Source organism: Peromyscus maniculatus, chromosome 4, assembly GCF_049852395.1.
Source record: "Peromyscus maniculatus bairdii isolate BWxNUB_F1_BW_parent chromosome 4, HU_Pman_BW_mat_3.1, whole genome shotgun sequence".
Taxonomy (NCBI): Eukaryota; Metazoa; Chordata; class Mammalia; order Rodentia; family Cricetidae; genus Peromyscus; species Peromyscus maniculatus.
This window is the reverse complement of record NC_134855.1, coordinates 143853659-143871037: the sequence shown is the minus strand read 5'-3', so window position 1 is coordinate 143871037 and position 17379 is coordinate 143853659. Positions and strand designations below refer to the sequence as shown.

Genomic DNA, 17379 nt, shown 5'->3' with positions numbered 1-17379 from the left:
TACATAGATAAAATTCAATTAGGTAGGTAATTTTCAAACACTTCAAAGACCTACAGAATATGGCATTTAAAATGTTTTAAAAACTTAGACTTTTCTGGACAATGAGACACGTCTGCTCCTTGCAGCACTGATTTATTTTAGAGAGAAGATGGGCATCGAAGACACTCCATATGGAGTTTATCTTCTTCTTGGCAAAAATAGCCATTTGGGCAAGAAACTGTTCTTGCCTGGACTGATTGACAAAATGTTATATTGACTGGACATGCAGGACCCATAGGAAGGTGACCACTGAACTTTGCAAGAAGAGATGGTTTTAGGTTCCTGCTTTGCAGAAGAAACTGCTAGACAGTCTACAGGACACAGAGATGTTGCTGGAGAGCTTCTCTCCAGGTCCCACCAAGTCCCCGCAATCCCACAACCCACGTATAAAATAATCACTCAGACGCTTATATTACTTAAACTGCTTGGCCATTAGCTCAGGCCTACCATTTTCTAGCTCTTACTCTTATACTAAGTCCATTTCTGTTAATCTATATGTTGCCACGTGTTCCGTGGATTTACCTGTTGTCTCTACATGATGTTCCCTGAAGGGCAGCTGGAGTCTCCTCCCTCTGCCTTGCTCTCCTTTTCCTCTCTCCTCTCTGCTAGTCCCGCCTATACTTTCTGCCTGGCTACTGGCCAATTAGTGTTTTATTTATACAGAGCGATAGCCATAACTCAGAGAAGTGACTGAAAGACTCTAGGCCTGTAGGCTAAAGAATGGATACCCCAACACTGCAGAAGAACTTTGGATAACTGTCCAGGTAGCCAGCTGTCTTTTTTTTTTTTTTTTTTTTTTTTTTTTTTTTTTTTTTTTGGTTTTTCGAGACAGGGTTTCTCTGTGTAGCTTTGCGCCTTTCCTGGGACTCACTTGGTAGTCCAGGCTGGCCTCAAACTCACAGAGATCCGCCTGCCTCTGCCTCCCGAGTGCTGGGATTAAAGGCGTGTGCCACCACCGACCGGCACCAGCTGTCTTTATCATTCTAAATTTTTGGAGGTTGCTTACAATGCTCTTTCTGTTTACTTAGGTAATATTATATCCTTCTGGGGTCTTTGATGTAGTTGAAGTCTTGATAGTTATAATTTTCCTTGGTTATGATAAAAGATAAATTAAATAACACTTTAGACTCACAAATATAGGATAGATAGAATATTTTCTTTAATTTTGCCAAATACAAATAGACTAGAAATTGTGACTGTAATTCTTTTGTTTTTCCTTTGGTTTTTCGAGACAGGGTTTCTCTGTGTAGCTTTGGAGCCTGTCCTGGAACTCGCTCTGTAGCCCAAGCTGGCCTGGAACTCACAATCCGCCTGCCTCTGCCTCCCAAGTGCTGGGATTAAAGATGTGCGCTACCACCACCCTGCATGACTGTAATTCTTTTTTTTTTTTTTTAAATGCTGAATGCTGTTTATTGAAGGAGGGAAGAGGTCTTAAATACAGGCTTACAGCACAATGGGAGAACCCCCGAGGGCAGAAGTTCACTACCGATATGACTGTAATTCTTATTGGCTCCTGAAATTCTTTTCTGTGAAATCAAAACTTCTGGTTTCACCTAAATAGAAGTTTCTGAGAAGAAGTCTTTGGGCTGCTGCAGAAGACAGCCTTCAACTGTGTCTTTGGCCTTTGCCTCTGTTGACGCTATACATACGTAGCTGGAAGTTTTCCTGTATCCCGCCTTGTCCCAAGGTCCCATAGCTGCTTATAAAATAATCACTCAAAGGCTTATATTAATTACAAACTGTAGGCCAATGGCTTAGGTTTCTCTCTAGCTAGCCTAGCTAGCGCTTTCATTTCAAATTAACCCATTTCTATTAATCTATGTTTTGCCACATAGTTATGGCATTACCAGTCTGCTGGCATGTTGTTCCTTGGGCATTGGGCTGGCATGTCTCCCAACTCTGCTTTCTTCTTTCTGTATATCTGCTTGGATTTCCCGCCTGCCTCTAAGCTGCCTTTCCATAGGCCAATGCAGCTTTATTTATCAACCAATCAGAGCAACACATTCACAGCATGCAGAAAGACATTCCACAGCATGAGTATGTATTTATACATGTGTAGGCCTGTATACACAATCTATGATCTATCACTCCTCTTTACACGGGGTAGCATTCCAAACACATGGTGTTGTACATTCAACTTGCTCATCTGGTAAGTATTTTCTAAGCTTTCACCATGTGCCAGGCACTGTTCCCAGCGATAAGACAGCAAACACTAAGGAATAATGTGCTTGTCCTTAAAGGAGTGTATGCTCTAGTGAAAAGAAACAAGTAATAAACAAATGTATAGTAGAACCATCAGATGCTGTATGAGACAGTGAAGAAGCGAGAAGAATATAATAGTTTGTGAGGAATCTATGAATTTAATCAGAAAGGTCTTTTTGGTCATGGGACATAGAGGCGGAGGTACAAAGTGAGGAAACAAACCCTAGGGATATCTGGAGGCGAGGGTCTGGATACAGAGCAGTGGAAGTAAAGGCCTTGAGACAGAAGCCTGCTTGGCTCAAAAAGCACAAAGCCAAGTGCTGAGGCCAAATCAGCCATAGAGTGTTTGCCTAGCATGTGCTAAGTCCTGGGTTTGATCAGCATGGCAAAAATAAAAGGAAGGCTGGGAATGAGACTGGTGTGGCGGCATAGGCCTAACTCTGGAGGCAGAGGCAGGCAGATCTGTCAGTTTCAGGACAGCATGGTCTACATATAGAGTTCCAGAACATTGAAGGCTATATAAAGACCCTGTTCCCCCATTGACCCACCCAAAAAAAGGTAGAAGGAAGAACAGGACTAGTGGAGAGACCAGGAGATCTTATTACATCCATAGCTTAAAGACATGTAAACTGTGTCGACAGGCTGTAGCTACTTCGGATCCTGTTATTTTAGGTGGGGTTTGGACTTTTGAGGCAGGATTTCACACTAGCCCAGGCAGTAATGGAACTCTCTCTGCAGCCTAAGCTTGTCCTACTCTCTCAGTGATCCTCCTGCTCTAGCCTCCGAAGTGTTGGGATACAGGTGTGAGCCACCATACCTAGTTTGACTCTTAATTCTTTTTATGGATGTACCGCCATTTATTTGTTTGTTCAATATCCTAGCGATGTACATTTAGTCTCAACTCTTCCTTTTAAAAACAAAAACCAAACCAAACCAAAAAAACAATGGAGTTTGTGGCAGCCAGTTCTAACCTGATGGCACTGTGTTATTGCTTGCCAAGAAGAAATCACTCTATCCCAGTCATTAATGACTCTTCTTTCCGGTTTCCTTGGGTGGTCTTGTTTGTGTGACAATTTATACACGACTCCCCTGTGGTGGCTAAGGAACTTAACCCAGTACCAGGCACCCCCTAATATCTGTTGATCTTTGTCCTGAAATGACTGTGAGAACCTAGTGCCTGCAGGTGTTGGCCATGTGAGATAAGAAGAAAAATGGCATTACTGTTGTGTATAATGGGGATGAGAAACAACTGAATGGAGTGAAGCAATTTTATCACCCAGCTGTCGATTCCACAGAGCACGAGATAACTGTGATGCCCCCCTCTGGGGTCCACCTCTCTAACCCTTCCTTTAGCTCCCTCTGTCACTACAGGCTCCTGATTTGGCTCTAAGGCTGTTTATTGTTCTTCTGCTGGAAGTAAGAATATATTTGTTTACTCTGAGTTCAGATTGAGTCTAAGTCTTTGTTTTTTAACCAGTAGATTGAGGAGCATCTTTTGTGTAGGGTCCTATTTATCCGCAGGACTTTTCCAGGAAGTGCAATTGCTGATTACGAGCTTTTTATTTCCCATGCTGAAATTAATTCTGATCAAATTCTCATTCCCCAAAACCAATTTTATTCACTACTTGCCACACCTCTTCCTTCCAGAGATTATAACAGAGAATTGTCACTCCACATCAATCTTCTACTCTTTATTTCCAGTCAAGGGGCTGGGCTTGTAGCTCGGTGGTAGAGCACTTGCCAAGCAAGCAAGAAGGCCCTAGGTTCCACTTCTTCCACCACCAAAAAAGTTGGGAGGTAGAGGCAGAGTTCAAGATCATTTTCAGGTACATACAGAGTTGAAGGTTAGTCTGGGATACATGAACTCTTGTCTCAAAAAAGAAAAAAGAGAGCAAAGTAAGAAAGGAAAGGAAGAAAAAAATAGAAACCCCAAACCAACTAACCAAAGACAAACTCCAAAAAAAAAAAAAAAAAAAAATCCATTTTTTACCAACCTATCAACCTTGGGCCATGGGGCCCCTCTACATACGAAAGATGAACCGAGACATAGGCAGCATCCGAGGTACAATCCCTCCCTTAGAGCCCCGCTGTTCCCCACGTCCATCTTCCCTCTCTGGGGAGCTAAGGCTCCCAGCCTCGGGACAGCTTTCCTTCCTCCACCCACGCCTCGCTGTTGCCGAGCGCCTCCTCCTCCCGTCCTCTTCCCGCCCACCGCTGCGTCCCTTCCCGGCCGCCGTAGCGCGAGCGACGCGGGAGTTCGGCAGCCGCGTCGCCTAGGCAACGGCTCGGCGGCGGGCAGCGGGCGCCAGGCGGCCCCGGGGAGGCGCTCGCGCCGGCGGCCCGGGCTCCGCGAGGGCGACGAGGCGGCAGGTAAGCGGCGGCAGAGCGGGCGGGCGCGGCTCGGAGAGGAGCGGTCCGCCAGGCGACCGGCGGGGGACGGGCCGCGAGGGCGCCGGGCAAGGACGGAGGGCTGGACTTTGTCCCCTGGGCCCGGGAGCGGGCGCCTGCGACGCCCTCCGACCCCGGCCGGGTTCGCCGCATTCGGGTGGGTGCGCGTTCGGCTTTTTTTCTGACGCATCCCTTGAGGCTCATTGGAAAGTTTTCTTTTTAAATAACATTTTCTTTTTTAAAAAGCTCCTTTTCTATGAGGGTTGGTCGTCGAGTAACTAGGAACTGAAGAGAACGTATGCGTGTGCCGCTCTTCGGGGGACCGTCGAGGTTGGACTTATTCCTGTGTCAGTTTTCTCACCTGCACAATGGGGTTATAATGGTAACACCTGTCTTATAAGATGATCACAGGTGTCTTGATATGAAAAATCCTCGATACGTGGGAGCTTTCCTTGATGCTCTTGCTGCGAGGAACATCATTGAGGATTTATTGAGAACCAGGGCCCGGGCTGATCGCCAGCCGTTAAAAAAAAAGTGAACGAGACATCTTGTCCTTAGGGAACTCCACTCCTGTCCGTAGGAAACAGACCTATGAACAGGAATTTGGTGTAATTTGAGCTGTGGTTTTGCGCGTACAGGAAACTGAAAGCAGAGAGGGCAGTTGTAGACCTTCATTCAGAGGGCAGAGTGGTGGTCCTAGGGGATCACACAAGAAGGTTCCTCCCGAAAGGAGAGATGAAGCTTGCCGGTGTGTTGGCCAGGAGACATCCCTGAGGAGACAGCCTGACTTGTAGAGAATCTCAAGAATTTCAGGCCGGAAGAGAATCGGAAAGGTAGAAATAGTCTCGACTTGATGTTTGAGAGAGAAGACTCTGCTCTTCCTGACAGACTTTTTTTTGGGGGTGGTGGTGGTGGTAAAGGAAGTTAGGATTTTATTTTTGGGGCCTTAAGGAGATTGCTTGTTTTATACAGGGTCTTAGGGCCTCCAGGCTGGCCTTGATGCTGCTCTGTAGCTGAGGCTAGCCTTGAACTCCTAATCCTGTGTCTCCACCTCCTGAGTTCTAGGATACAGGTGTGAGCTGGCAGAGGATTCTAATCAGTAGGTGAGTGTGCTTGATCCCTCACCCTCTTTGGTCTCATCACTTTTATTTTTGTATGATTTTTTTGAGGCAGGGTCTCACTGTATAGTTCTGACTGTCCTGGATCTCGCTCTGTAGACCAGGCTGTCCTCAAACTCAGAGATCCGCCTGCCTCTGCCTCCCGAGTGCTGGGATTAAGGGCGTGCGCCCGGCAGTCTCATCACTCTTATTTTTCCCTTTGCAGCCATTTATTTATGGTGATTCAAAAACCAGATACAGAATATTGTCATAGACTTTTTTCATTATTGAAATTAAATACCCAAGACTGGGTAGCTTTTCTGACCATGGCCTTTTTATAGCAAAGTCCTGAGGTGGCTCAGAGTGTTGCGTATTACAAGATGGGGAGTTTGAGGAGTCCCCTTTTTGTGGTACTGGAGGTTGAAGAGACAGACCTTGCCTATATGAAGCAGGTGTTCTGTCTCTGAGCTGCCTCCTTGACCTTCTGGCACAGAGTCCTAGTACTGAGTCACAAGAACCTAATGACCTTATCTAATAATGTTGATTCCCCCCAAAGGTCCCACCTCTAGACACTGTAATCAGACAGTTTCCACTCTCCTCACCTGCCACCTCACAGTGGAGGTGAAATTTCAACACATGAACCCTTGGGAGATACATGCAAGCCACAGCAAGTACGAGGTGCCAGGCACTGTGCAGTACTAAGAGGAGAAAGCTGATCCTCATCGTGGCGATGAGAGCTTAGGTAGGAAGTGAGGCCTCTGACAAGTGCCTGAGTGATGGGAGGCATTAATGGAGTCCTCTGGGCAGGTGAATACAGTCTAGTTTGGAGGTTTGGGGAGGGAGTAGTGTGAGTTATCTCTATCTGGTAAGAATGGTAAAGGGACAGTATTCCAAACACATTCAAAAGCAATGTTACAGAGCCCTGCATGGTGGCACCTGCCTGTCTTCCCAGCACTTGGGAGGTGGAGGCAGGAGGACCAAGAGTTTAACTGGCTACATACAAGTTCAAGGCTAGGCTGGGCAGAGTGAAACCTTGTTTTAACATATACATATTCACACACAGGTTCATTAGTTTGTTTATTTTGAGACAAGGTCTTACTGTGTAATTAACCCTATTTGGCCTGGAACTTGCTTTATAGGCCAAGCTGGCCTAAACCCCACAGAGATTCATCTGCCTCTGCCTCCAGAGTATTAGGATTCAAGGCATGCCACCACACCTGGAATTATTAGTTTATTTATGGTAGTGAAAGCTGTTCGATACAACTGGAAGTGGAATATCAATACTGAGCAGTTGTGGTGGCCCCCACCTGTAATTCTAGCACTCAGGAGGATCAGGAAGGAGATTTTAAAAGGGCCCAGATCTGAGGGTTGCTGCTTTGCACACTCTTGGAAGAACTGTTCACTTAGGTGACACCAAGAAGAAATGGCTCTGGAAGAGGAAACCAAGAGAGTGTGGTAATGAAGGCCCAAGGCGGAGGTCAGCTTTGCTAGATGCCGCCGAGTAGCAAGTAGGAGAAGTTAGGGTTAGAATGTGCCGACTGAGGAAATAAGTTCCGGGGGTCACTGGGGACCTGACTGAGCAGATGTGGTGAGTGGTGGGGGCGGAATCTATAATGTCCCAGCCTCCAAAGGTTTGGTGTGATGGATCAGTAGGATGAGGTGAGAGTGGGATGTGAGAAGACAGTGTAGGCAGCTCCGAGAAGACTGGCTGTGGAGGGAGGGGAGGCTGGGGAGCGATCGAGGAGTAAGGGAAGGTTTTTTTTCTTCTTCAATAAAGCATGGGAGAGCTTCAATGCAGTTGGCATAGAGCTGGTGGGAGGGGAAGGCTGAGAAGACATGGGAGCAGAAGGGGAAACCGATAGCACAACTTTCTCTGGAAGGTAGGAGTGCCTGGGCTCAGGGAGCGGGTTGTTGCCAGCAGACTGCACAGGTGGAAGGCAGGCAGCAAGCTCAGCCAACAGGTGTCAGTGTGGACCCCAAGCCGGCTCTCGTTGTTGGCAGATTGCGGGCCTTTTCGAGCCAGGATCATACTAAGCACTTCTCTCAAGATATTAAGTGCTACTCTCAGTATAACCTGTTCTTTTGGTGGGGTGGGTTGCTGCGGTTGAGGGCCCTGAGTGTTCTAGGCAAGCTGTCTACAGTCCTACAACCCTTCAGTAAACAATCTTTTTTTTTTTTTTTGACAGGGTTTCTCTGTGTAGCTTTGGAGCCTATCCTGGAACTCACTTTGGAGACCAGGCTGGCCTTGAATTCACAGAGATCTGCCTGACTCTGCCTCCCCAGTGCTGGGATTAAAAGAGTGTGCCACCATGCCTGGCTATAAACACCTTGTGAGACAGGCCCTTTTATGATCTCCAGTTTATGGATGAAAACTATGGTTAAATGCTTACCTGAAATCTCATTATATTTGGGTCCTGTGTTTCAGTTTGCTGGGCTTTTAATCTGTGTGTGTGAGTGCGTGCTCGCATGCCTGTGTGTGTGTGTGTGTGTGTGTGTGTGTGTGTGTGTGTGTGTGTGTAGATGTGGTGTTCTGATTTATCACTCTTAATCTTTCACTGAACCTAGAGTCAGGCTGGCAGTCAGCCAGCCTCGGGGATTCCCTTTCTATATCTACCGTAGTGCTGGGGTTACAGGCATACACAGTCTTACCTGCACTTTATATGTGTATATATGTACCTGAGTGTTTGTATGTGCACCACGTTCATGCAGGAGCCCTGGGAACTGGAGCCACCACATGGGTGCTGGGAATCAAGCCTGGGTCCTCGGTAATAGGTAATAGTAGCAACTGGTTTTAACCTAGAGCATTTCTCAGCCCACCCCATCTTTTTATGTGGGTGCTGGGGATTCAAACTCAGGTCCTCATGCTTGTTCAGCAAGTGCTCTTACTGAGCATCTTCCTAGCCCAGAGCTTTTACTCTTGGTCACTACCTAGATGGTGTAGTTCTATACCTTCCATATTATGTGCAGAGAAAACTCAAGAGATAACTTAAAAATACTTAAATATACTAAGATTAACTGAGCAAACAGCTACAAGAGAGAGAGCAGGCCACACCCCCTTCTCTTTCTCCTTTTCTTCTTTTGATGCCAGGAATTGAACCCAGTTCCTCAAGTATGTTAACCACCTACTCTGCCACTGAGCCGCACCTTCACCTCCCAAAGGCAATAGCCTTATAATAGCAGTAATAATCAGAAATGTAATTGTAGGAGAAATGGCAATAGCCACATAAAAGACACATGCTAAGCAATATACGTAGGCACGCTGTGCCTAATCACATAGGCTAAAGTTGATTGAGAGGTGGGAGGACCAAACGAGAATGGACGGTAGGACAAGGAGGTGGCTTTCCCAGGGAAAATTAAGGGCATTGGTACCGCAAAGGGGGCAAGTGGAAGCCGGTACCAGTAGTAAGACATCATCAGGAAGTCTGCAGAGATGTTGCTGTGGTGATTTATGATGTCAAAAAGCTGGAAACAGACATGTGATGGGCAATTCAGTCATAAAAACAGAACTAGGTGGCAGTTATGTACACTTGAAAGATATCTGCACCGTGTGATTAGGTGTAAGCGGCAGAGTCTAACACAGTAGCTTCTAATTTTTTTGAGGAAAAAAATTGTTTTTTTTTTTTTAATTATTTATTTTTATTTCATGTGTACTGGTGTTTTGCCTGCATGTATATCTGTGTGAGGGTGTCAGATCTTGGAGTTACAGACAATTGTGAGCTGCTATGTGGGTGCTGGGAATTGAACTCAGGTCCTTTGGAAGAACGGCCAGTTCTCCTAACCACTGAGCCATCTCTCCAGCCCCCATGTTTGTTTTTTTTTGAGACAGAGTTTCTCTGTAGTTTTGGTGCCTTTCCTGGATCTCGCTCTGTAGACCAGGCTGGCCTCGAACTCACAGAGATCCGCCTGACTCTGCCTCCCCAGTGCGTGCGCCGCCGCCGCCGCCGCCGCCGCCGCCGCCGCCGCCGCCGCCGCCGCCGCCGCCGCCACCACCTGGCTTGAAAAAATACTTTTTTGAGAAAAATACATATGTAGGAAAAGTTTCTGGAAATATTAGTTCTTGTTTGTTTATTTGTTTTGTGTTTGAGATGGGGTCTCACTATGCCATCTGACTGGCCTGGGACTTGCTATATAGACCAGGCTGGCTTCTGTTAGTTCTGCCTGCCTCTGCCTCATTTTTTTTTGTTTGTTTTTTTCAAGAGAGGGTCTCACTGTGTAGCCCTGGCTATTCTGGAACTCACTCTGTAGACCAGGCTGGCCTCAAATTCAGAGATCTGCCTGCCTCTGTCTCTGAGTGCTGGGATTAAAGGCATGCGCCACTATGCTGGCCGTGCCTCTGTCTCTTGAATGCTGGGATCAAAGGTGTGCATCACCAGCTTAAATATTAGTTCTTTAAAAAGAATGTTTTTAGGGGTTGGGGATTTAGCTCAGTGGTAGAGTGCTTGCCTAGTAAGTACAAGGCCCTGGGTTTGGTCCTCAGCTCCAGAAGAAAAAAAAAGTTTTTAAGGGGCTGGAGAGATGGCTCAGTGGTTAAGAGCACTGGCTACTCTTCCACAGGACCCGGGTTCAATTCTCAGCACCACATGGCAGTTAGCAACTGTCTGTAACTCCAAGATCTGACACTCTCAAACAGACATACATATAGGCAAAATAACAATGCACATAAAATAAAAATAAATAAATTATATTTTTAAAATGTTTTTAAGGTTTATTTGTGGTAAAGGACACATAAAATCTATCATTTTCTCATAACCATTTTAGAATATAGGTTTTAATAATGTTAAATATGTTTGCATTGTTTAATCAGTTTTGCAAAACTCAAGATTTATTTATTATTTTTAATTTCACGTATATAGCTGGGCAGTAGTGACACACACCTTTAATCCTAGTACTTGGGAGGCAGAAACAGGAGGATCTTGTGAGTTTGAGACTAGCCTGGTCTACATAGTGAATTCCAGGACAGCCAGAGCTACACAGTGAGACCCTGTCTACAAAAAAAAATAAAAACAAAAACAAATCCATAACCTTTCTTTTTCTTTCTTCCTTTTTCTTTTTCTTTCTTTTTTTTTTTTTTTTTTGGTTTTTTGAGACAGAGTTTCTGGTGTAACAGCTGTCCTAGTCACTGTGTAGACCAGGATGGCCTTGAACTCCCAGAGATCTGCCTGCCTCTGCCTGCTAAGTGCTGGGATTAAAGTTGTGGCCCACTACCATAAATCTTTAAAAAAAAAAAAAAAAAAAAAGAAAAAAGAAAGAAAGAAAGAAAAGAAAAAGAAAAAGAATTTTCAGGGTCTGGATGACCTCAGCCTATCACTTTCTCTATTCCACAACCCGAGATCTGCTTCAGAGCATTCTGGAAGGAGCTGACTGCCATGCTGGCATTTGTAAATAACTCAACACTTTGAATTTCTGAAAGATGCAAGTCTATACTCGCATTTTGTTCTTGAAGCAGCTCCATGAGGTGGGCAAAGATCATGCTCCTTTTCAGAGGGGAAACTAAAGGTGAGGATTCAGGAGACCCCTTCTGGAATCTGTGTCCTCGAAGTCCTGGGGTGTAATATCTGAGCTTTCCTATGTAGTTCCTGTATTTTTGTCCTCCCTCCTTCTTTCTTTCCTTCCCACCTTTTCCTCGCAGATTGAAACCAGGTCTAGGCAAATGATACAATGCTGAGCAATAAATCCCCTCCGCCCTGGTGCCATGCTTCTTTTGACACAGTCTAGCCCAGACCAGTCATGAATTCCCACTGAGTAGGGATGATGACTTTGACCTTCTGAGCCTACCGGTGTGCTCCACCACGCACAGGTTCCGGTGGGGGCCACACTCAGGGCCTCAAGCATGCTGTGCCAGACAAGCAAGCACTCTGCCAATTGAGCCATGCCTAAGCCCCTGTTCTTCAAAGACTTTAGGAAACATGTTACAAAAACCTTTTAGAAAAAGGGAGTTACAGCAGTCCTGTCTTGCTCCTTTCATGATCACAGTCTCTCCACCAGGGTTCCCAGCTTTTCTCTTCACATCGATTCTTGGAGAAACTGCTCAAAGGTGGCAGCATCTGTGATTCTGTTCTTTTACATAGTGGGTGCAGTCAAGGGTGCACTTAAAGAAAAATCTTTGCTTTATACTTTGACAATTTCATAAATGTATGACTGTGTTTGTGTGTGTGTAACCAGAGTCCAGTTAGTGCTGCCTGATGGGATGTTGACTGAGTATGTAGGGCACGTGCATTTATCCACAGCTGTAGTGAGTTCCTGTCTATAAAAGCCTTGTTATGTCCAGAAGACAGCACTTCACAACACTCCTCCCCACCCTCTGCTCATCATTCCCCACCCCCTTCTGCAGTGTTCTCAAGCCTTGGCCGTGGGGAGTATGATACAGGTGTCCCATTTAGGGCTCAGTACTCGTGGTCACTTGTTCTCAGCATTTTGACAGTTATGACTCACTTCATTAACCACTGCCTAGTGCAGGAAGAGCAACACAGATGTATAGATAGAAATATTTAGAAGGCAGTTTGACAACATGAAAAATTTAGCAAACATGACAACAGTAGCTTCCCCTCTAGGGCCTATGATGTCTCCACCCATGGCCTTTTGACAGGTTTATAGTCCCAGGCGCGAACTCCCTCCTGGGGAGCAGGCCTCAAGTCCAAGCAGAGAGTGGCTGGTCACCTCCGTAACGGTCATGCCACTATTGCGCTGGTTGGTGTTGTAGCATGCAGGGTCTGGTGCTGGGTGAAATGATTACTGTCGTTTCTTCTCCAGCAGCCTGGATAGCACTGTCTGGCACGAGAACTCTAGAAAGACAAAGAATAGTAAGCACTCTTAACTGAGCATCGCTAGACCCCTTACCCATAAATCTTAAAGAAAAACGTCAGCTGAGGAGATGGCTCAGTGGGTACAGTGCTTGCCTAGTAGGATTGAGGACCTTAGTGCAGTCCCTAGCACCCATGTGAAAGTTAGATATGACCGTGTATGTCTCTAATCTCAGCTCTAAGGAGTGGAGACAGGAGGGGCCTGCTGGCCAACCAGTCAAGCTGAATTGGCATGTTCCAGGTTCTTTTAAAGAACCTTTTTTTTTTTTTTTTTTCTTTTTTGGTGGTTTTTCGAGACAGGGTTTCTGTGTGTGGCTTGCTGGAACTCACTCTCTGTAAACCAGACTGGACCCAAATTCACAGATCCACTTCCCTCTGCCTCCTGAGTGCTGAGATTAAAGCTATGTGCCACCACACGCCTTCCGGCTTCTGCATGTGTGAGCACCTATGTGTGTACACACACATATTTACACATGCATGCGTACACACACATCTTCTCTAATCCGTATTTTGAACCTGAGACTGCAGAAGAACCCTAAACCTCCACCCCGGGAGCCACCATAATACCATAAAAGAGAATGTGGCTTTCCAGACCTGACTTGCTTTTGCATTTAGCGTCCTTTCTTTTGTGAGCCACTTACTGAATTTAAATAATGCTTAATACGTCGAAAAGTTTGGACTGTCCTGGAAAGTTCTGTATAATGGAATTTCCTTCTTTTTCTGACTCTTGTAGCGCTTTGAACTTTTCTTTTTATAGCATTTCTCATGACTAGTCCCTTGCATAATTACTTTTCAAAGCAGTACTTGGGTGTTCGTTATTAAATTCTTAGCTTGGTGAGGACAGGAGTCCCTCACTAGACCTTTACCCAGCCTTACACATAATTGGGTTTGTCTTTGTTGTTGGAACTAGTGGATGAATCAGTGCCCCTTTCTTTTACTGCTGAGCCCCCTTCAGTAACACTGTCTTAGGAATTCACTATTAGTGGAGGCTGGTCATCTGGCCTCTTCAGCGGGTCAGATTCCGTGTTAGGGGAAAACCCATAAATGTTTAAAAGGTAATTTCAAACCTAAACCAAAGAAGAGCAAACAGTATAAAGCAATCCTATTACCCACCATCCAGCATTAATGATTACTAGTATTTAAGAATGACTTAAGATTTGAGATGAAGGTGAAGAACATAGGGTCTTAGGGTAAGACCCTTTGATTTTCTGGGGAGATGCAGGGCATGTAAGACGAGCAGAGTAGACAAAGAGGAGCTGGTGACCCACAGACAGGCCACCCAGCCTTAGTGAGGGGTTATTGTGAGCACTGCATGAGTGGGCATACGGAAGTGTAAAGAACAGTGCCCACGGCGTGGTGAGTGTGACTTAGGTGCCACTGCTGCTGTGGGCATCATGCTCATCACTGCACAGCAGGAGAAAGGCAAGTGTGGTAGCTGAGGCACCCAGTTAGTGACCTGGGGGGCCTTCCTTTTCCAGCTGTAGTTCTCTTCATAGGAGAATGGGGCTACTAAAGTGTCTAATCTACCTAACCCATAGAGCATCACAGGTTATACACGTAAATATATTTCTGAATTAACATTAAGGATAATTTTCCAGAGTATTCTGACTAGAGGGAATCATATTCCTGGAATGTTTTGGGGTAATAAGCTAGTGCCTTACATGACTTTTCATTCTGAGACTTCATGATCTTCACCCCTAGATCCACTTGTCAGCCCAGCAAATAAATCTTATAACACAATAAGTGCTTTTCCATTTGCAAAAAAGGTGTCTTTTATTTTATTTTGAGATAGGGTCACTCTATGGATCCTTGGTTGGTCTGATACTTGCTATGTAGACCAGGCTAGTCTCAGTGTGTGGCAGTCTTCCTGCCTCAGCTTCCTGGGTGCTGGAATTACAGGCATACACTGCCATGCCTGATTAAAATGTTTGTTTGTTTTCATTACTTTTTAATACAGATTCTTACTATGTAGCCCTGGTTAGCTTCCAACTTAGAGATCTGCCTACCTGCCTCTGCCACCGAGTGCTAAGATGAAAGATGTGTGCCACCAAAGCCCTGCTAAAACATTTATTTCTAAAGCATGAAAACAGTTTCATTTTATAGCTCCGTATGTGCATTGGAGTTGAAATTCTTACCAACCTAGTTGATAAAATCAGTTTCCTAAGGAGCCTTTGGCTAAGGGCAGTGCTGGGAAACTTCTGTAGCAGAATCTCTTTTACAGTCTTTGAAATATAAACAGTGTCCTTAAGGTCAGCTTTCTCACAGCCATTTGTCAACTCCTAATTAAAGATAGCTCCATGACCCTCAGATAACTGCGTTACTTCCCCCAAAGCCAGGATTTCTGGAGAAAAAATCAGTCCTTTGTTTTTCTTTTAAATGAAAATTGAGTTTTAAACTAACTGCCTTCTCCTCAGTGCTACAAAGAATTCTGATTATGCAGAACATTCTTCCAAAACAGAAACAGACTTATCTGTCCAGATAAAATTTGATTCTGTGGGAAGAGAAATGGACTACCCTGATGGTTCTAATAAACGTCCGCAGTGTTTGTTTGGACAGGACAGTGAGCTGTCACATCCCCTGGGTCCAGAAACCCAGGCCAGAAAGTCAATGCACTAGACCCAAATTCTCAGGAAGTCTTAAAACTTCAATATTTCCTTTAAAACAAACCAACTAGTTGCCATTTAGGCTTCACTCTTTAAATATTGGACGGTTGTTTTCGGTAGCATAAGTTGGCTGCATTTGTGGTTCATACCATCACATGATTTATAAACTTCAAGGAGATTAAGCCCCAACTTTATAATCCCCAAACCCCAAACAAATATAAGAGCAGTGCCCTAAAGTCACCATTAACCTCACTGGCATGTTGAACTCTTCCTTCCCTCCCCCCTTATACACACCGACCTCTTTTTCCTGTGTTTCAATGTATTTGGTTGATGCTTCTTTTCAAGGGAGCTGGCACAAATCTTCTCTGTTCACCTTCTAGTCAGCGTCTTACTAGAAGGTGCGTTGCTTCTAGTTCAGTCTTCCTTTCCAGTGGCTTGATTGGTTTGCTTTCGACACAGGATCTTCTTACCTAGCCCATACTGGCCTTGAACTTGTGATCCCCCTCCTTCCCCTTCTTCCCATGCATTGGCATTACAGGTGCATGCCAGCATGCCTGGTACGTGCACATGTGTGCGTGCTGCCACAAGTGTGTGGAAGTTGGAGGACAATCTTGACCAGGGATGCTGGTCTTTGTCTTCCATCTGGTTTGAAGCAGAGTCTCTGTCATTTGCTGCTGTATGTGCAGGGCTAGGTGGCCTGTGAACTTCTGGGGATTCTCCTGTCTCTGCCCCATCTCTGTGTATGAGCACTGAGATTCTGGATGGGTTCTGTGGAATCAAACTCAGGTCCTCACACATGTATATAGCTAGCTTTCTACCCACTGAGCCATCTCTCTGGCCCTGGCTTGATTTTCATTATTTTGAGAGCACTGTTCTTTCTTCTGAATTATTGTCTCTTTCAATAGATCTAAATGGATTCCTTGATCTTACTTGTTAATCATTGAAAAGTGAAATTGTTACTAGGCTATTTTTATTTTTTATTTTTTTAAGACAGGCTCTTAGGCAGCCCATGCTAACTTTGAACTCTCCTTGTATCAGAGGATAACAACACTGAACAGTGTTCATAGTTTGGGAAGGGCCCTGGTGGTGGATGAGGCATGGAGCAGTTCTTTGTCCAGTAGTCAGCTTTATCACACTTGAAGCAAGATCCAGGTAGAGTCCATTGCTGCCCATCTTCTTTGGAGACAGCCTTAGCAGCTGCTACCAGAATCTGGTATTTCTGCTTATCAGAAGAAGGCTTTTTGTTTGTTTGTTTGTTTGTTTTGGTTTTTAAAGACAGAGACAGGGTTTCTCTATGTAGCTTTTGGAGCTTATCCTGGAACTCAACTCTGTAGACCAAGCTGGCCCCGAACTCCCAGAGATCCGTCTGCCTCTGCCTTCCCACCGTAGAAGGCTTTTTTTAAAATTAAACACCTTAAAGGCCATAGTCAGCATTATTTCTCTGAGGGGTTTGAGGACCATCATCTAATACATTAACTACACCTGATTTTAAACAAACTTTACTTGTTTTTAGTTACTTGCCTCAGGCTTAACCTGAACAATATAAACAGACAGCTTAAATTTGTCCCTGTAAATGAATTACATTTGTACTTAGCATAACTACAAACATAGTTCTAAGCACATTAGAGAATCTGGTCATTTAGAAGGTAACTGACCATTAACTTGCATATCTTAATTATCTTTAACAGTTTACAAGTTAGTCACTTTTATAAGATTAGGATTTTACAATTTTATCCTTAAGTTTGAGCCTTAAAAATTTGAAAAGAAGATTCTTTTTTTTTTTTTTTTTTTGGTTTTTCGAGATAGGGTTTCTCTGTGTAGCTTTGCACCTTTCCTGGAACTCACTCTGTAGCCCAAGCTGGCCTCGAACTCACAGAGATCCACCTGCCTCTGCCTCCCGAGTGCTGGGATTAAAGGCGTGCGCCACCAAAGCCAGTGAAAAGAAGATTCTTTAGCATTAAAATTAAACTTTAAACCATAAAACAGCCCACAGGGGGACTGGTAACCTTGTTTTTCTGATTTTTTTACAGTGTGCTTTTACAGAATATCACAGTTTTTTATATGACTCAGTCTATAGAAATAGCGAAAGCTTAACAAAGTTAGCAAAGACATGGAGGCTAGACAGACATCTTCAAGTCAGTTTCTCTTAGCCTGAATGGACCTGAGGAATTTATAAACCTTAATCATAAAACATACATTGTTTAAGTGCCTAGACATATATCTCTAAGTCAGATTTTATTATCCTGAGTA

General features: G+C 44.7%; 1 protein-coding gene across 8 annotated transcripts in view; it reads left to right on the top strand.

Annotated features, from left to right (window-relative positions):
* The first annotated feature begins 4471 nt into the window (after positions 1–4471).
* The window catches only part of Pkig (cAMP-dependent protein kinase inhibitor gamma), an 82914-nt gene continuing 70006 nt past the window's right edge, over positions 4472–17379 (top strand). For 2 of the 8 annotated variants that reach the window (XM_042276757.2, XM_042276760.2), the window contains exon 1: positions 4472–4611. The gene's annotated coding sequence lies outside the window, so the exon portion shown is untranslated. Of the gene's footprint in view, positions 4612–4643; positions 4960–17379 lie in introns of those variants that run through there. The other 6 variants (XM_076571196.1, XM_076571197.1, XM_042276756.2 and 3 more) reach the window with 6 other exon arrangements.